This window comes from Sus scrofa, chromosome 9 (genome assembly GCF_054392235.1).
Source record: "Sus scrofa isolate SSC_HxYL_T2T_F1_AM1 chromosome 9, Sscrofa_HxYL_maternal_Yorkshire_Landrace_v2.0, whole genome shotgun sequence".
Taxonomy (NCBI): Eukaryota; Metazoa; Chordata; class Mammalia; order Artiodactyla; family Suidae; genus Sus; species Sus scrofa.
This window is the reverse complement of record NC_139391.1, coordinates 45040199-45060384: the sequence shown is the minus strand read 5'-3', so window position 1 is coordinate 45060384 and position 20186 is coordinate 45040199. Positions and strand designations below refer to the sequence as shown.

The 20186-nt window shown below is 52.0% G+C and overlaps 1 protein-coding gene across 4 annotated transcripts in view; it reads left to right on the top strand.

Annotated features, from left to right (window-relative positions):
- Positions 1-20186, top strand: part of DSCAML1 (DS cell adhesion molecule like 1) — a 361955-nt gene that overhangs the window by 214979 nt on the left and 126790 nt on the right. The window lies entirely within an intron of this gene.

The window sequence follows — 20186 nt, the reverse complement described above, 5'->3', positions numbered from 1 at the left end:
ACTGGGTTCTCTCCTTTCCACACAGCATGGTCCTCTCTTGTTTTCACTCAGCAGGCTTAAAGGACCCTCCCTCTCCATCCAACCATGAGCAGCCCTCTCCCTCCCCACACACTTGCCCAGGCATCCTTAGGCACAACCATTTAATTTATTTATATTTATGAAACCTCCAACTAGGTCAGTGCACTTTCATGCACATCTTAATAATTGTTGATATAGTGGGGAGGACGGGAAGGAGAGGGTCACGTGGGCTGTGGAAATCGGCTTGTCCCTGTCTCCACCAGCGAGGTCATCAGGGACCAGTGCAAGGAAAATGCTTTGTTGGTGTACTAATTGCTGAGTCCGTATCAATGCTGCTTCCGCAGGCCCCGTCAGCACTTCTCCAAAGACAGGGAGATTGGTTTCGTGGTTTCAAACCACACTGCACCCCCAGATCCCAATGGACTTGTAAATGGGTAGGGAGCCCAAAATCAACAAAGCGGCAGCTGAAATGAAATGAGACACTGAGTCCAAAAGAAAGCAGGCTGTGATTCTCACCATAAAGGGAACTTAGCCTTTCCCTTGTGCAAGTCCCAGATGCCCTTCTTGTCCGCTGCACTCATCCCCATTGTCTCAAACTGCACGTGCTCCTGCCTGATCCCGAGCCCCGAATCCCATGGTCATGGGGGCTTCCGCCTCCGTGAGAACTACGGTGTGTCTTATAGGAAGCTGTAACCTAGGGGTCAGGAATGGGGCTCTGATTCACATACAAGAGGAAGGGAATTTTGAAGAGATAGGAATGCAGGAGACAAGAAGGGCCTCCAGAAACATGAGTAGAATCAGTTCAGTTAACCAAGTTCGCTGTATTGGTTTCTGGAAAAGCCACACCCTGCTCTGCCTGGGGAGCGCTGCAAAGACTAAATCCACAGGCTTTGTGATCAGAAATCGGAGTTTAAGTCTGGGTTCCATGATTTACTAGCTGTGTGGCTTTAATCAAGTTAACTAGCGTTTCTAAGCCTCTGTTTCCTCATCTATAAGTGGGGGTGGTAAGAGTACCTAATTCAGAATTGGCTGGAGGAGGAAAAGAGATAACACGTGCACGTCCAATTCTCAGTGCGTGGATTTAACATGCCTTAATCTCACTGCGTTCTGCTCAGAGGCATTGTACTCGGTGAAAGAAGCCAGTCTCGAAAGGCTCCCTGCTGTGCAAGTCCATTTCTATGACATTCCAGAAAGGGCAAGACTCTAAGAACAGAAAACAGATCAGCAGTTCCCAGAGGCTGGGGCTGGGGAGAGGAGCTGCCCACAAAGGGGCATGAAGGAATTCAGCAGGTGATGGATTCGTTCTGTATCTTGATTATGGTGGTGGTTACAAGACTATCCGAGTACATCCAGATGTTTTGAATGGTACACTGAAAGGGTGAGTTTTCCTGAATGTAAATTGTACCTCAATAAACCTGAGTCCTCCAAAAAGAGAGGGAAGGCATTCATGTCAAATTCTGAATGTGTGGTGCTTCCTAGATAACTCCACTTTCATGGTAAGCAGGCACTACCTGGTAACTCTTATTATGATGGCTCTGATGGGGAGTCCTTCCTGCCTCAAAGCGCGCAGGCACCGAACATTCTTCAAAGGGACTGAGTTGGTTGCAATGCTCCTCCAAAAAGTCAGCCTTGGCTCGGTGACCTGTGATGGTCCCTTCCAGTCTGTGACATTTGTTGAAGATCATTCACCTCCTTGGCTTGCCACAGAGTTTTGCATTCAGATGACTGCAAGGTTTTTGTTCTGGTTTGAATACTGCGGCAGGCTGGCAGACCTGGGGCCCCAGCCTCCGAGCTTAATAGCCACTTTCTCAACTCCCTTCATTGTTCTGTAATCTGTATAATTTTAGGACCCTGTACAGTGCCTTCTTGATGCTCGTTTCCATTAATAATCATGATCAGCACTTACCTAGGTGCTTTTCATTTTCAAAGCCCATTAATTAACACTAATTAATCCACACAGCAGTGCTGGAAGGAAGGGGAGCTATCATTATCCTGGTATTAAAAAAAAAAAAAAAAAGCAGAGAAGAGGAAGGCTCCAGGTGACTTCCTGTGGCTGCAAAGGGTAAGAAGGGATGAGGAAATCCTAGGCAGAGAATCCTAATACCCAGGTCCCAGCTCCAGGCTGCAACTCTTAATGATGATTAAAATGGCCAACATTTATTGAGCAACTGCTGTGTGCAAGTTACCCACAAAGAGCTTTCCATGCATTTCCTCATTTCATCATCACAACAGCCTCTGGCTAGGATTCATTCCTTTTTTACAAAAAAAGCAATAGAGACACAGAGAGATGAAGTTCCTACCCAAGGTCACACAGCACACACATGGTCCAGACTTAGCCTCGCACTGGCCTCAGTCCACCACGGGGCCAGATCACCCCTTAGAAGTAAAGTTGTTCCTAAGTTCCTTGGGGTGGGGCCCAGGTGGGTCAGGCGCTGGGGACTTTGCTTGGCTCTCATCTTTGTCCAAAGAAGGGTGAAAAGGAGCCCTGGAGGCGGCCAGCCCAGGAGGTTGAGAACAGAGCTGACCCCGAGGCCCAGCCGAGTATCCATAGCATGCTGACCCCCTGAGCACAATCCTCCCTTCTTCATCTCCATCTCCTCCCTTAGCCCAGGAGAAGACCCTCCATTCATTCTCTTAACAAACATCTGTGAGCTCAGCGCAAGCCTGAGCTCTGAGAACTCCCAAAGATGAGTGAGGCCTGGTCCCGTCTTCATGGAATTCACCATGTTTTTAAGAAGCAGAGCTTTGATGCCTGAAACACCTAGAAAGCTCAATGGCTACAAGCCACAGTGAAACTCTTCCCAGTGACTTTACATTCAAAACCACATTTCTGGAGTTCCCATTGCGGCTCAGTGGTTAATAAATCTGACTAGGAACCATGAGGTTGCGAGTTCGATCCCTGGCCTTGCTCAGTGGGTTAAGGATCCAGCGTTGCTGTGAGCTGTGGTGTAGGTTGCCGATGCGACTCGGATCCCGTGTTGCTGTGGCTCTGGTGTAGACCAGCAGCTACAGCTCCGATTGGACCCCTAGCCTGGGAACCTCCATATGCCGCGGCTGCAGCCCTAGAAAAGGCAAAAAGACCAAAAAAAAAAAAAAAAACACATTCCTAGACTCCACAAAACTTGTACACAAAATAACATCATTCACTATTACATGTTCTTTTTTTTTTGATAAAGTTCATTTTCAATTTTTAAATTTATTTTTTACTTTTTATAAAATTGTTAGAGGCTACTTTCCACTTGCAGTTATTACAAAATATTGGCTCTATTCCCCGTGTTGTATAATACATCCTTGAGCCTGTCTTACACCCAGCAGTTTGTATCCTCCCCCACCCCTGTATTACCCCCTCCTCCTAGGAATCACTAGTTTGTTCTCTGTATCTGTGAGTCTGCTTCTTTTTTGTTCTATTCACTAGTTGGTCGTATTTTTTTAAAAATAGTCTCTATAGATTGTGTACCTCTAGAACTGGGTGGCAACTTCCATTTATTCACTTATTTAATAAGTACTACGTACCTATAGTGTGCCAAACTGTGTTCTAGGCACTAGGAATATAGTGGGAAACAAAACTAATGACATCCTAGAGGAGACAGGCAAGAAACAAACAAGAAACACATCAGCATAAACTATTAAAGAGCAGGCCATGGTCCGTGCTATGCAGAGAATGCAAGAGAACAAGGTAAGGGAGTTCCCATTGTGGCTTAGTGGAAACGAATCTGACTAGCATCCATGAGGACCCAGGTTCCATCCTTGGCCTTGCTCAGCGGGTTAAGGATCCGGTGTTGCCATGAGCTATGGTGCAGGTCACAGATGAGGCTTGGATCCCGCGTGGCTGCGGCTGTGGTGTAGGCTGGCAGCTGCAGCTCCAATTCAGCCTCTAACCTGGGAACCTCCCTATGCCGCAGGTGTGGCCCTAAAAAAGACAAAAAGAAAAAGAAAAAAGAACATGCTCTGTATCCAGCGCAAAGTGTGTTGTCAGCAACGGCCTGTCTGGGGAGGTGACATTTAGCTCAGGCCTAAAGGACAGGATGGAGCCTGCCGTGTGAAGATCAGGGCAGAGCTTCCAGGCAGAGGGAACAGCCAGTGCAAAGGTCCAAAATGGACGTGGTCTTGTACTCAAGAGAGCGGGGAAGCCAGCGTCTTGAGAATAAGGATGAGAGAGCCATAGAGATGGGGCCTGAGAGGTAGTCAGGGAGCAGATTACAGAAGGCTTTAATTAAGGTCATGGTAAGGAGTTTGGATCTTGTTTTAAGACCTGTGGCAAGCTATTAGAAGAGGTGACTTTTTTTTTTAAAGCGTTGGCTGCCAAGTAGGGAATGGATCACAAGAGGACAAGAATGGCCACAGAGAGAAGAGTCAACCCGCAGAGCCTGGGAAGGAAATAAAGGAGGCTTCGAGCAGGTCATGGCAATGTACTTGGAGAGAAGTAGCTGGATCTGGGATATATTTAGAGACCAAGCCAACAAGACTTACTGATGATTGGATGAGGGCGGAAAGGAAAAAGGATAATGTCTATATTTTTGGATTAGTGTCTAGATAGATTAAAATGGAGGTAGATTAAAAGAGATACATGGAGACTAGGAAGACAGGAGAAACAGGTTGGAGTGTGAGGGTGGAACTAAAGGTTCTGTTGTGAACATATTACTTTGAAATGACAATTGGACATCCAGCTGGAGGTGCAAGTGTGAAATCATATGGAAAGATAAGGGCTACAGAGTCAGATCTGGGAAGCCCCTGGCAGATGGATGGGATTTAAAGCCATAGGGGTAGGTGCAAAAGCCAAGGGAGAGAGTCTAGACAGAGAAGGGGGGCAGGACGTTGGGGCACACCCCTATTTAGATGTGCAACAGAAGAGAGGAATCAAGAAAGAAGAGTGAGCAGGGGTGGCGGTGAGGGAGGGGGGAACCGGATAAAATGGAGTCTGTGGCATCATGGAGCCGAGAGAAGTTAAGGGTCTCAGTGAGGAGGCGGTGGTCGGGTGGGTAAATGCCTCCAACGGGACAAGTTAGGAAAATCAAATCTTCTCTGGCCACATGGTTCCCAAACCTGGCCATGCATTAAAATCACCATGAGGATTTCAGAAAATACAGATGCTGGGGACCTACCAGAGCTGTTGAGTTGGACACTCTGAGAGTAAGATCAGGGTACCGGTATTTTGTAAAACATCCTCCAGGTGAGTCTGAGGCAGCCAGGCCATGGACCAGCGCCGGAGGACACTCATCTAGTCTAGCTCCTGGGCCAGAGGCCAGAGACCAGAGAGGCTCAGTAACCTGGGGTGACACCTGTGCCAGGAGGCTCAAGGATTAGACCACAGACACCCTATTACCTAATAGGGCCCTCTGTCTATTACATCGCTACTGTGGATTGGAGGAGAGAGGGATTCACCAAACAGAAACAAGTCGTAGAATAAATTTGACCCTAAATCAATTCCAAAGTGAAGCCCGAGCCATGTGGAAAGTGTGTTGCCCCTGAGTACGATGCCGAGAATATTCAAATCAATGGTAATTAGTCTTGGAAGGGCACCACTGCTGTGACTCCAGCCCAGTTCTCCATTATCTGCACTTGGATTATTCACTTGCACTGATGAAAATGTTGACTCTGCAGCTGATTGTTTCCTGACACTCAGGACGCAGCTGGATCCTTCTCTCCAGTGGCTCCTGCCTGCTCAGGAACTGAAAATGAAAAGGGTTTGGGTACAGAGAGAAAAGAGCTTGTTGAGAACAATCAGGCTTCTCTTGTGTCGTAGGCAGCTTTGGGGAGGGACCGCGGGGAGGTTTCTATCTCTAACCCCATCTCAGGTGCCAGGCACTGTGTTACGAGCTCTGGGCATGATCTCTCCCTTAATCCGCACAGTATCTTAGCTCTCTAATTCATTTCTATTGACTCCAAAAACACTGGAAGAGGGGAGGGGGGTGTGAAAATGTTGGCAGTAAAATGCACGGGGCCGGAGTAGAAAGCAACCAAATCCACGTGAGGCGAGTCCACTGCTGGGAACGTCACCTGCTCGCCTGTGGGATGGGGAGGGCAAGGCTGGACCCGCCGGATGCACCAGGTCAGAGCTTGTGTTCTGTGGTTGCAGCCCCCTCCCATCCAGGAATGGTGGCCGATCCCTCCCCATGGCTGAAAGCCCCCTCATTGACCAAGGAGGAGTCAGTAAAGCCTGGGGGTCAGCCAGGTTCAGGGCCCCCAGGCCTGGCACTGGCCTCAGAGGAGAGGTGACAGCAGAGGCACAGCAGAGAGGATATAGACTTTTATAGTTCATGTCCAGGGGCCGATGCTGAAGAGCCCAAGGGTTGGAGGACAGGCTACTCCACAGCGGTCTGGCAGAGGCCTGTCTGAGAGCAGGGGACAGGGGACTTGCAGAAGGACAGGGGCCTCGGGGGATCCAGACTCCGACAGCTCAGCTTCCAGATAGATAATAACCACCTGCACCCCCTCCTGAGCCCACCGCCAAGCCCCACCCACACACACCTAATCCTCTCACAGTGGAGGAGCCTAGGGGATGATCCAGGGAACCAGGGTTTGCTGTTCCTTCCCTGACCCCGACAATGTCCGTCTGTCCTTCTGTGGAGCTGGCTCCCACAGACGGTGAAACTGAGACCCAAGGGCCAGAAAGAGGTCCTCCCAGGATGGCGTTGGAGTCAAGGTCAGACGGTGGATAGACACCCTGAACCTCCCATGTGTCCACCCACCTCCTGGAATGAGCGATTTGGATCTCCCTCCTGCCTGGCTCCAGAAAGCCCTGGAATTTTAGAGTCGGTGGGACGCAGAAGGAAGACAGAGACAAACACCTGTCTGCCTTAGAGCTGCATGGAGCCAGCCCTTCACCTCAGGGATGAAGAGATACTCCCAGAGCAGGCATCATGGAAAGCCTGAGCTTGGAGGAGCTTTTGCAACAAGACCACTCCTGGCCATGCTTGTGCCATCACTGCCTTGGAGACCCGGGGACATGGCTATGCTGGAGGGATGGGAAAAACCCAGGACCCCAAGAGGGGTGAGAGGTAGAAGCCCAGGCTCCCTGGCTCTCCAGCCTCCGCTCTGCCTCCAACCACAGCAGCCTCACCCCAGAGGACAGGTGTCTCTTCCAGGCCAAACAAGAGGGGCTTGCAATGCAGCCGACAACCTGACGAGGGGCTTCAGGTGATACAGAGACCCCCTGGACCACATGTGCCTGCAAACAATCCTTTGCTCTGCTGTCCTTCCTTCCAAGAACCCCTCTCCACACACACACCTCATTAAAGTCCAAGTGCCAGACGTTCAGCAGAACCAGAGATGCCTTCTCTGCCACACCCCCCCACCCTAGACTGTCCCTCCTCTGAGCCCAGGGACTGACTCACTCATTTCAGTCATTTAGTGGGGTCTGTCTCATCTCCCACCAGACCACATCCTCCTTGAGGTCAGGGACTGTTGAATATGCTCCCTTGCATGATTTTTATCTCCTTGCCCTGAATGCAAAGAACACACAAGTCTAAATGTGTGTGTGTGTGTGTGTGTGCGCGTGCGCACGCGCGCACGCAACAGTTAGAGTGGGCCAGGCTATGGGTCTTCAAAATTATATTTGTCAAGCACAGCAGAGGTTTATGTCCAAGGCGATGGCCTGGTCTGTAGGCAACTTTAGGCACCCAGGCCCCTCCTATCTTATGGCTCCCCCACCCCCTAGGACCTCACATTGGCTGCATCCAGCCCCAGTGAAATAGAACTTGGATATCCACAGCTTTGGGGAGGCCTTGGTCTCAAATCAGCTCAAAGAGGGCTGGGAAGTGTGTGTGCCCAGGGAGCGAGTGGGATGCTATGGCATAATCACCAGTGCCTGCCAGGACCTGGACAAGATGCCCAGCCTGAGTGGTCAGTTAAGAGTTGGGGCTGAAGGAACCCAGCAGGGATCTCTTCTCTCTTTGGCCATTAGTTTCCTTGCAAATAAATGAGCATAAAGCACCCGGCTTTCCCCCCGTACAGGGTAGTGATGGGCACCAAACGATGAAGCAGCTTCCTACAAGGGCTTCATCCTCCAGTACTTGACAAACCACAGGGCTGTTTGTACTGTTATTGATACTGTTGACACTGATGGGTCCTGTCTCCTGTTTGGCTCCTGATCTCCAACAGCGTTGGCCTCTTGAATGTTCTCCCAAGTGCAAGGGACCCATAGCAGCAGGGGAAGGAAGTGGTAGCTGGCCGACGCTGGGCCTTCCCCTTCAGCTGAGCTGAGGTTCCCAGGAGGATGTGGGGGGCTGGGTGGGAGGGAGGAAGATGAGGTTCTCTTTTGCCAAGAAAAGGGTGGCTGTATCCTGCCCCCAAAAGTCTCATCGGATGCAGCCCTTGGCTCTTGACTGAGAAGATAGAAGGGAGAACTTGGCAGAAGGGAGGACCTGGCACTCCCAGGGGGTCTAAGCCAGCTTTGCTTCACTCGCATGGAGCTGGCATGAAGGGGAGCAGGAAGCTGCAGAGGAAGGAGCCCAGAGCAGCTGTCTCTGCATGACCCTGCCCCACATTTGGGCATGGTGATCCACAGATTCCTACCTGCGAGGGGGATCAGCTGGGGCTGGCGGAGCACAGGGGTGACACTGTCCAAGGCCTGGGACTAAGGGGTTGGGGGAAGACTCTGGGGAAATAGAAGTTAGACTCGGCCTCCTTATAGCCGCCAGGAGCTGGGGCGGGGGGCGGGCTACAGATTCCTCCAGCCTGGAATCTGATTGAGTCCATCAATATCTTTAAATGAAGACCCATGGAGGCTGGACACAAGCTTGCAGAGGCCGCATGGACAGTCTACTCTGGGCCTGACCCGTTGACGGCAGCAGGTGGATTTTGGCTGTTCAGATCACTTCCGGCCACTCCAGGACATGTGAGCTTTGAGTGCTGGCTAGTGCCCCCCAGCAGCAGCGTGACCTTGAGCGCGTCCCTTAAATTCATCTCCCCATGGGGGGAAGGAAGCTGCTAAAACAGTAAGCAGCTCTCTCACGGGGCTGTTCTGAAGAACAGCTAAGACAGCCTCTGTGAAAGTGCTGGGCTTCCAAACTGTTGGCGGGCATCAGCGTGGTCACCACTGTGACCAGGAAGCCTGGAATGGACCAATATGTGGAGGTCTCCTTTCCCCTCCCCCTGCCTGGAGGCAAAACCCAGGTGACCTAACAGTCTGTGAGAGGAGGGCCTCTGAGACCCTCCTGCAGGGCCTGGGTGTACCTGCACTTGAACTAGCCGAGGGGAACTGGAGCAACAACCTCTCATCTAATGAAGGGAGTGTGGCAGATAAGCCGTCTTTATTTCCCCTTCACTGGACAAGGATTGCTTTCTCACATATTTTGAGGACCAGCTCTGTTCCCCCGGATACTGGCCTTCCTAAAAATTCACCTGCAAGTTCTTATTGACCGGCTTCTTAGGGCCCATCCCTGGTGTTAGACTGGAAACAGAGCTAGTATGACCTGAGCACAGGCCCCGCGACAAGATGGGGGTGGGGCAAGAAGGCCCTGGCGGGGGCCCAGGAGTCAGGGAGGGGAGGCCGAGGCCCCACCAGGAACCAGATTCCACAGCTGGAAATCCACATTAATAATGATGGCAGCAAAGTGCCAGATAGGCAACCAGGAACCTGACTTCTACCTCCAGCATCACCCCCCCTTCCCTGCTGGCTGGGTGACCTGGGACAGGCCACTGCTCCCTTCTCAGCCTTGCTGACCTCATCTCCCCAGACTATGCTGGGAATCCAGCGAGGCCGCCGCTGAGCCAGCCCTGGTGAAGGCCTCAGAGAACGTATGTTCTTTGCAGAAGGAAGGCCGGAGCGCGCAGCCATAGGTGGGGCGAGCGCAGGTGAGAACCGTCCCCCTTCCTCTGCCTTCTGTCACACAGTTGCTCTGAGTAGGAGGGCAGACCACTTGCTGGGCCCCAGGGCCTGGGTTTCCCCAGGGAATGCCCGGATCACAGCAGCACAGGACAGAGGCTAGGCATCTGGGATGCCACAGAGGGTAGAGGAAAGAGCACTGGGCAGGGAGTCCTGGACTGGGATCCTCCTCCCAGCCTGGCCCCTCACTCACAGCAGGACCTTGGGGAAATCAATCTCTCTCTCTCTCCCTGAGCTTCAGTGTCTATAAAATAAGGGCACGAATCCCTATCCCTACGGGTATCGCGCGACGTCTGTATCTGGTGCATAGCTGCTCAATAAATGGGACTGAAGGCTGCAATGGTTGATGTCAGCTCCCAAGCCCCCTCCTGCACTAAGGCCCCCACTTCTACCCCAGAAACACCTCTCAGCCGCCACCCCCCCCACCCCCGCGCAACTATGGGTGCTCAAAGTGAGCTGGGTGCAGCATCGGGCCCTCCGGAGCTCTAGTCTCCCCATAACCTTCCCCACTGGGGCCTGGTTTGCTGGGCCCCCCTGCCTCCCCTGATAAGGTTGGATTTCCTTATCTCATTTGTCTGGGCTCCTGGTGCCCAGCTGAAGGTCATTTGACACAGGCATCGGGCCCTGCCCAAGGCCAGCATTAATCCTTAAAGCTCAACCTCCCCCCCTTGGCTGCCATGTGTGGAAAGCTGGGCTTGCAGCTGGCATGCAGCCCGGCTGGCGGGGAGCAGGAGACCTGATCCCACTTTGAGCTCCCTGGGGATTGAGGCTCCAGCCTCAGCACCAGCTTCCAGCTGCCTTGGCCCGTGGCATCCTTGTATTTTAGCTGAATCTCCCTATCACCAATGCCATGAAGGGTCATGGCCCTCAGTGGCCCCTGGGGTCAGTAGGCACAGTTGGCAAAGAATGCCACCATCTGCCACTGGCCAGCAGAACAGCATTTACAAAGTGTGACCGTCGAGGGAAGTAGTAATAAGCCTTTCACATGCAGTAAACCAATTCTTTATGCGGGACTCCCTAGAGCCTTTAATTGCTAAGTCACCAAAATTATATTGAAGCTCTGGGGCAATTTTTATATATATTTATATATATATATATATATATATATAAATTTGCAAACTGTATATTTTTATATGCGAATACATAGAAAAGGATAGACCAAACAGATAATGGTCGTTACTGCTGGAGAGGAGCTGGCACTGGCTGGGGGCAGAAGCACCTTCACTTAACTATATCATTAGAATTGTTACCATGAGGGGTTCCCATTGTGGCTTAGCGGTAACAAATCTGACTAGTATCCATGAGGGCGTGGGTTTGGTCCCTGGCCTCACTCAGCGGGTTAAGCATCCCACCTTGCAGTGGCTGTGGTGTAGGCCAGCCAGCAGCTACAGCTCCGATTTTACTCCTGGCCTGGGAACTTCCATATGCTGCAGGTGTGGCCCTAAAAAGACCAAAAAAAACAAAACAAAACAAAAAAAAAAAGAATTGTTACCATGAGAAGAAATGAATGTATCACGTGATTAAAAGAAATTAAAAATTGTATGTATGTGTATGTATAAAGAGAGAGTGTGCGAGGGAGAAGGCGAAACATCTACCAAGGGCCAGGTACTCATCTAGCTGCTGGAAATAGGTGGTGAATAAGACAGACAAATTTTATGCTCTCACGGGGCTGATAGTCTCGTGTACGGGAGATTGAAGATAAATGTGTAAGTAAATAAGAGAGCTGCAAAGAGTGGCAGGCGCTGCGAAGAAAGTAAACGAGCAAAGGCTGGCGAGGGATTGATGTGTTAACGTGCTGGGAGTCTCCAAGGGCAGCAGAACTGCGTTTCCGATGAACAGCTCTCAGGACTGGCATTCCTTGGAAAGGTCTCGAGGAAACAAGCACTAGAATATCCTTTGAAACCTCAGATTAAATGTGTCAGTCTTTGGCATAAACCCCTCGAAGGGCCCCCATCATCTCCAGAACCGCATTGAAGGCCTTCTCCTGGCTGGCCCCCCACATTCTAGCGCACCTCCCCTCTGTAAAGTCTGCCAGCTTGAAATCCCCCCATCACCCTCCACAGGCTTGCCCAAGGTGTGCTTGGCTCTCAGAAAGTCCTTCCCCGCCTGCTCTGCCTGTGCAAACACACCCTCATCCTTGAGGGCTGCATTAGCCAGGACGTAGTCCGCTGTGATAAAGAGCTCCAAACTCTCAATGCCTCACTACCTCATTAGCTTATTTCTCACATCGCATCCCTGTGAGTCACTGGGGGCTGAGCTCTCCTCCTGAGCTCTCAGACCTTCCACTGGAATCCATGTATGTGGCCAGTAAGCAGAGAAAAGGGGGGCAGACATGGAGGAACACACAGGAGGTCTGGGGAGCGAGGCCTGGAGTGAGTGCGTCATTTCAGCCTGCATCCCATCAGTCAGTCATACAGGCCTACCTGGCTGCAGGGAAGGCTAAGAAACGGTTTTGTCTTAGCCTTCAAGGAAAGAAAACTTGGCCAATGACAATATCCAGGCCACAAAGACCCAGTTCAAATGTCACCATCCCCGTGAAGACTTTCTGACCTTCCCTGTAGCAAAATTAGGACAGAATAAACTAAGGGTGGTTGCTTCGTGCGATAGAAGGGAGGTAGGATGAGAATTAAGGGGCCTGGGTTCATGTTGCGTCTCTGCAATTTGTGAGCAGGGTGGGAAGTAACCTTCTTTATGACTCTTTCACTGTATCAGTTCTCTAACTTTGCACAAGTTACTCTATGCATCTCCATTCCCTCACCTTTAAAACATAGATGATGATGAAGATGAGGATGGTGAACAATCCTGGGAGGATAAAAGAAGGCAACCCACAAGGAGTGCCTGCCCCTAGTGAGTACTCAAAAATGTTATGCTAAGATTATTGGCATAAACTCAAGAACTGGGTCAGGCCATCAGTCCTCAGACCCTGACCTTGTCCCAAAGATGATAGTGAGGGGTGGGAGAGACTCTTCTCCAAGAGGTGTCTGCCCATCTCACAGAATGAACCAGCTCTTCTGTAGCTTTGACCTCTCGTACATGGGCAGGGAGGGGGTCTGCCCTATCCCTGATCTGGCCATACCCCCAGCTAGTCTTCTAGCTGCCAAGCTCTGGGTGTGTCTAGTTGTGTATCTGTCACACCCAGAAGGCAAGTATTGTGGTCAGGCGCTCCTGGGCCAGAGATAAGAACAGCTCACAGCCAGCCAGTGCTGAAGGCAAGGGGAGACATGCCTGAGGGCCACCAAAAACGTGCAACAATGGTCCTAACCACAGGGCATGATGGAGCCCTTTCATTTCATACCTGCTCCTTCCATGGGGTAGATGCTGATCCAAGATCTTAGGACAGATGAGTGAACGCAGCAGAGATCTCCACCTTTGTGGGGCATGTATCCTGGTGGGAAGAGGCAAACAACCAACATAACAAATAAGGGTATTGTATAGTACGTATACAAGTCCCAAATGCTAAGGAAACAATGGAGCAGAGAAAGGGGCATGAGGAGGACAGCATAGGAGGCAGGATGCAGGGTCGAATAGAGTGGTCAGGGCAACCTTCTTGAGGGGGAATTTGAGTGAAGACTTGAAGGAGGTAAGCAGCAAAGACCCAGGGACGAGCTCCCTAGGCTGGGAACAGGAAGGGCACAGGCCCGAGGAAAGAGTGCACTTGGCACATTCAAGGGACCCCCAGGAGCACACCTGGAGTGGCCACACTGCTGGGGATGCACGTCCTGCTGACTGAGAGAAGTTGCTGGTGCGAGAAACCTCCCACCAGCCTCCAGAGGCATAAGTCCCCAGGTGAATAAGAAATTATAGCTAGAACCGCCTTCCCAAAATGTTCAAAGAACAAAGGTTTTCCGCATAAAGTAGAGAGGCTTCTCGGTGTGCACACAGGCCTATTGGTGAAGGCTGTGAGCCAGCCCTTCATTCCTCAGACCATAGTGACCAGAGAGATTCAGGTGACCGTCCCTGCACACACTCCCATGAAATAGGAATGTGAGTCATCCTTTAAAGCTCCTTCTTGGAGATGCAACGTTTCACAGGCATCTTTTCCCAAAATAGACCTGTGTGATCAACCTTGAAGACCTCCCAGGACAGTAACCCTCACCTTGCTGGTCTTGTCTGGGCCCCAGGCGTTCCGTCCTAGGCAGCTATGCCCTGGCACTTGCAGCCCCAACTAGCTTTGATGGGAGGCAGATCCCAATGGGACTCAGACCTAAAGAACCAGGTTTGGCTTGTTGTAAAACCTTTGAGCCCCTAGCTGGACTGGCATCCAGGGTAGCCGCCGAGCAGCACACACAGTGTTCCCATGTCATCAGTGGTCTCACCTTGGAGTTCCCATGGTGGCTCAGTGGGTTAAGAACCCAACATAGCATCTGCAAGGATGTGGGTTCTATCCCTGGTCTCGCTCAGTGGGTTAAGGATCCAGTGTTGCTGTGGCCAGCAGCTGCAGCTCCGATTCAACCGTTAGCCCGGGAATCTCCATATGCTGCAGGTGAAGCCCTAAGAAATAGAAATGGTCTCGCCTTGCCGCTTATTTCTCCAGGTGGTGCAGGCCCATTCCAGCCCTTTTCACATCTTGTACGGTGCACTCTCTATCCTCAGGGTGGTCCTCATTGTCATAGGAGTCCTCCAACGGGGAAGCGGTGCAACATCTCTCGTTTTCTCTCCACTTCTCATGTTTTAGATTCTCCCCCTTTTGGCATCCATTCCAATAGTTTTCCTCTTCTGCCCAGCACTTGCAATACTTATTGCTTTTACATTTTCCAAACAGGAAGGAGTTAATGTAATGATGGTGAAATTCCCCCAAACTAAGCACAAACAGCAAATGTGAGAGACACACACACACTGTGACAGAAGAAGCCCAAATGACACAGGAGGACGTTAAGAACCTCAGGGCAGCCAACAAGACTCAATTTCCCTCTGGCACGTATCTTTGTTCACATCTGTGAAAGTTTGGAGGTAGAAGGTTCACACACAGAGGAGCTTTTATCAGTTGTTTTTAAAATGCAGCTGGCCCCTGGCCCCTCCTTCCCAGCTGTTCCTAGTTTCCACCTCAGCTTGGGGTTCAGTATTTAACAAGCTTATAGAGCTGGGGGCCTGGATGGGGGCAGGCACCAGGCCGAGCTGCCTCAGTACCATGGGTCCTGCAGAGCCGTCCATCTCACGGGTTTGTTTTTTTCCTCTTTCCTTTATCTCCCTTTTCCTGAATCTCTTACCTTTCCTTCCTGTGAAGGAAATGAGCACACTGTAAGAAAGCAGCAAAGTGCCCCCGAGTTAGCCACAAGCCGCCTCCACCCCCAGGACTGGTGTTGGGGTGGGTGACACACCACCAGGATGTGGGCTTGGTGCTCCAGTGATGGCCTTGACTTTCACATTTCAGTAAGCAGTGGGCTGGGATGGGGAGCATGGATGGGGTGCGCTAATGAGTAGCCATCATAGTAACCCTCTATTTTCTGTGTTGGACCCTTCCATGCAGTATCTGCCAGCCTTACGGCATCTTTATGCAGTGGATAGGGTGATCGCCCTTTTAGAAAGAAGGAACTTGAGTCCAGAAAAGTGAAACGCCGTCACTCACTCATTCATCCATTCATTCACAAAGTGCCTGCTCTGTGTCAGCTACTGAGGAACAACTAACAGCCCAAGTCTGTGGGTTTCCACTAATTCATGCTTCCTTGACCTTGAGCCTCAGCGAACTTGCCTTCTACCAAGGAGACCCACATGTCAACATTCCAACGCAACTCACAAAACAGTGTTAAACACATGCCATGAGGTGTAAGGGCTCAGAGCACAAAATAGTTCCAAGGAGATCGGGGAGGGGCGCAGAGGAAGTAGCATTTGCATGGGGGTTGAATGAAGTCCAGGCACAAAGGGAGGGATGCATTCAGGGAGCAGCAAACCCTAGGTGGGGAGCATCTGTGGGGCTCAGGGGGCTGTCTGGGGACCCATGATGTGCTGCTGATGGGAGTCTGAACGCTTCAGGCCCCACATGGCAGGCAGGCCAGCATCTTAAAGGGCCACTTCCATGCCCTATCAGACCCAGAGCCCCGGAGAGCTTGTCCCTGCACCAAGGCTGTGATGCCCCGCCCTCTCCCAGCACTGTCTGTCCAGCAGAGGCCGTGAGGCCACTCTGGCTGCCTCCCCACCCCCTTCCTCCCCTCATCCTCATCCTTGCCCTGAAACATGTTCCTCTTGGGCTCATGGAATCATCAGGTGCAATCATTTATTCATTCCACATCTGCCACTGCACACGGTGCCAGGCACTGGGATACAGCTAGGGTCAAATCAGATGCAGCCCCATCCTCAGGGAGCATGTACTTGAACAGGGAAACGTGTCAGAGACAAATGTAGTGCGGTAGTTTGCAATAAGCCCAGGTGCTCTGCAGCTGCGCAAGGGGCATCCAGCCCACCCTGAGTGGTCCTTGAGGGGTTTTCGGTGCAAGTCAAAGCAGAGCAACAACCAAAAAGATGTTAAGGGAAGGAGTCGGTGGGGTGGGAAACAGAGACCCAGGCCTTCACAGGCAGGGGGTGTTGTGTGTACAAAGGCCGCAAGGAGAAGGAAAGAGAATCAGGGCAGGTAGCATGGTTCTGGACAGAGGGAGTAAGGGGAGGAGAGGGGCAGCCAGGAAATGCGAGCAGTAGCCGCATTGTGAAAAGGCGCCCAGAAGAGAAAGGAGTTCACCTTCATCCTGACCGCAGCTCAGAGCCACTGTAGGGTTTTCAGAGCAGGATTGGTAGCATCACACTGTGTCTAAGGGCGAGATCCAGAAAGTCACCTGGTGCAGGTCTTCATTCTGCACAAAGAAGCCAGACCTGGGAAACAGGAGGCAGCAAGTCCACAATCACTGCAGTGGTCAGAACAAACAAAGGTCTCCTGACTCACAACCCAGGGCTCTCTGCCTGGGACTCAGCCTAACCTCCTATGGCACGGGCTGGATCTGAAAGTGCGCAATGAAAAGGGGTCCCACCTGCACTGAGCTGCTCTCGCAAGATGAAGGCTGGGGGAGGTGTAGGGCTGCCAGCTTGTGCCGTGTGTACCCCCTGTTTGCTGAATGTTCACTCGTGAGCCTATGCCCTGATCACCTGGGGCAGGGGTCTGCTCCTGCAGCCTGTGTTTTCCTGCTCACCTACTGGACAGGGGCTATGCCCAGGGGCCCCAGTGTCCACCCTCCATCTCTGTCCCTGGGCAGCCCTGGAGCCCACCCTTCAGGACAGCTCTTGATCCAAGCCAGCAGGGACTGGGGAGGTGATGCTTTGTTAAGCATTTCCTGTTGCCACGTCATGAATTATTTAGTAAATGAGGATTAATTTACAATTATAAGTAAAGCCTCGCGGGGATGGGCAGTGGGGGAGAAGGGGTGCCAGTGTGCCCAGGATGAAAGCCCTGACCCCAAGGCGAGGATGGCTGGGCAGGATCTTACGCCAATTTGCTCTGACACTCTGAGCTCACTGGCCCCCACCAGATGTGGTGCAGGAAGCTGGTGGGATGGCTCAGGCAAGTTGCACGGGAACTGGGTTCCATACCACCCTCATGAAGATGCAGAGCCAGAGCAGGAAGTATTTCCCCCTCCAAGTTCTAGAGGGTTCTGTAAAGATCCTCAGCTAGGAGTCAACAGGCTGAGTTCTAGTTCTGGCTTTCCCACTAATAAACTGGGTGTCCTGCTTTTCTTAAATATGAAATAGGATAGCAGGTAGTTGCCCAGTCTGCTTCACGGGGCCATGTGCAAATCCAATGAGAAAGTGATTTTGAAAGCATTGATATAAGGTATTATGAGGATGTAACAATAGAGAAAGGGGCCATGGTGGCCACAGGGCTGTTTCTAGACAGCTTGGACCATCGCCTCACCCCTCTGGTCTTCTTTGAGTGCTGCATGGAGTTGTCATTCTGGTTGAGGGACTTCATTAAAACACCTCCCATCGTGCCTGGCACAAAGCAGGTGCTCTACACACAGTGGCTGTGTTAGAACTACTCTCATTTCCATCATCATCACCATCCTCACTAATAAAAGGCAGTCCTTTCGAGCCCTTGAATTCTTCACTGGGTCCTGGTCAGAGTGGCCCTTCCTCCCTTCCAAGAAGAGGCCAACCTCTGCCCCTCACCTGCTCCTTCCACCCCCCACCATCTCCCGGCAGCCAGACCTATTCAATTCATTTGGGGAACTGGCCTCAGGAGCTCTGGCCCTAGCCAGAGCTTCTCTGGGCTTGAGTCCGTCCCTTCCCTACCCCAACCCTAGGCCCCATTTCCTTCTAACCTGGCCCTGAGTCACCCTAGCCAACCTGCACACCTCTGCACCTGAATGGTTCCCTCTATGTGACCTTTGACCTTGCTCAGGGTCTCTGGGTTCCCTCCATCCTCTTTCTCCTTGGGGAGCTGTCTGCCCCTCCTCATCCCAGCCTCGTCCTTGCCCCACCTTTCCGCAAGGTGCCTGGACCCCTTGAGGTGGGTGCTGACAGCAGCTCCTCAGCTTGCCCACAGCTAGATGGCCACTGCTCCTTCTTTCACCTCCATGGCACCCAGCACTGCCCTGCACCTGGGAGACACTGGTTAGGTCTGACTGCCATCCCCCTCCTCCCTCTTCTTCCCTCTCTTCTCTGATTCCCCCTGCCAGGGTTTCTCAGCCTCGCATTGTTGATGTTTTAGACCTGGTTAATCCTTTGTTGGGAGCACTGCTTCATGCTTTTAGGATGTTTAGAGGCATCCCTGGCCCGTACCCACAGGATACCCCTAACAACTTCCCCACCCCAGCTGTGACAACCCAAAATGCCTCCAGACACTGCCATGTGTCCCCTGAGGGGTGAGATCACCCCCACTTGAGAAGCACTATCCCAGGCCTTTCCCTGCTTGACCCCTCACACCCACGCCCAGTCTTCTTGCTATGCTGGTTTCCTCTCACTACCCCTCTCCTTGGCTCAGAGCCATGCCCCACCCCAGCCCCACTACCACCACCAACACTTTATAGCCCAAACTGGGAGAAGCACAATCTCCAGCTTGAGCCACTGCCCTTTCTTCTGGCTGCTCAAAGCCAGAAGCTCAAGATGGAGACAGGAGATGCGAATTGCACACAGCGAAATGTTTTGCTGGCGCTGAGGCCATGCCCTTGTGTTCTGCGCAGATGAAAGGCAGAAGGAAGGCCTGGAGCTCTGGGAAGGCACAGTTCCACTCCCTCCCAAATCCCACTCAGCACCCCCTCTGTTGACACCGATGCCTCCATGGGGGAAACGCAGGAGAGGGGCTGGGGTTGCAGGCCCAGAGGGGCCCCTTCGCTCCAGGACAGGAAGGTACAGGAGGCAGGTGGGAGCAGGGTAGAGCCTCTTCCCTGGAAGTCAGGGATTCCGAGGCCACGAATGTTCCTGGGAAGCAGCTTGGACTGGCCTTTAGCACTTTTGGCCTCATCCCAGGAGGTCCTCTTCTGTCTATTGTCAGAGCCTCTTGTGCTAAACTTTGCTTTGCACCTGCTTCCCTAGGTCTCCACACACTTGATCTCCCTTCTGTGATGCTTGACTCTCACTGGAGTTTCTAGGGAACATTTTCCATTCTGTCTGCAACACCATGAAGGGCTCAGAAGAGATCCTCATGCCTGTTTTAAAAGATCCCTCATCCAAGGTCTAGTCCAGCTTCTAGCCCGGCCTGGTCCTGTATGGACTGGCCCTTCGCAGCATCCATCTCCAGGAAAGGCATTGTTCCCTCTTACTGGGAAAATGCCCACATGCCCTGTCTTTATCTAGTACCCTCTTCCCCACCAGGCCAATTTCATCCAACAGAAATGGATCAGCACCACCACCAAGAAGAGGCAAATATGTGGGTCTTAAGCTCTAGAGGAAAGGCTACAAGAGGGTGCCAACCTTTCCCCAGTACGCATAAAGCCTGCTGGACAAGCTGACTTCTCAAGGCACTTGACCTTCACGTGGTGGTGGAGGACGTGACCACAGCCACCGCTTTGGCTCTCGACATTCACATGAACACAGGGGTCATGTAGCTGCAGCCCCGCGCGTTCAGGTGGGATCTCATGCAGGGCGTGTTGCTGGGATGTGTCTTGGTCTCTAGCTTTTCTCCACGTCCCCGCCACCTCCTTCCTCTTGGAACCACCAGTAGGGCCAAGTCGGAGGGTGAGAGAAACTGGGCAGGACGTAGATTGATGACTGTGAGCCCAGAAGGGAAAAAGTCTGGTCCTTCCTCCCTCACCTCCCAGTCTGCCGCCCCTCCCTCCCTTTCTCTCTGTCCCTCTCTCTCCCACCCCCACCTCATCCCTCTCCCCATCTCCCTCTTTGCTCTATAAACACAGCCCAATTCATCTTTCTACAGCAATCCTCCCGTCCTACATGCCACCATCCAGAAACCTTCAGGTGAGCCCAG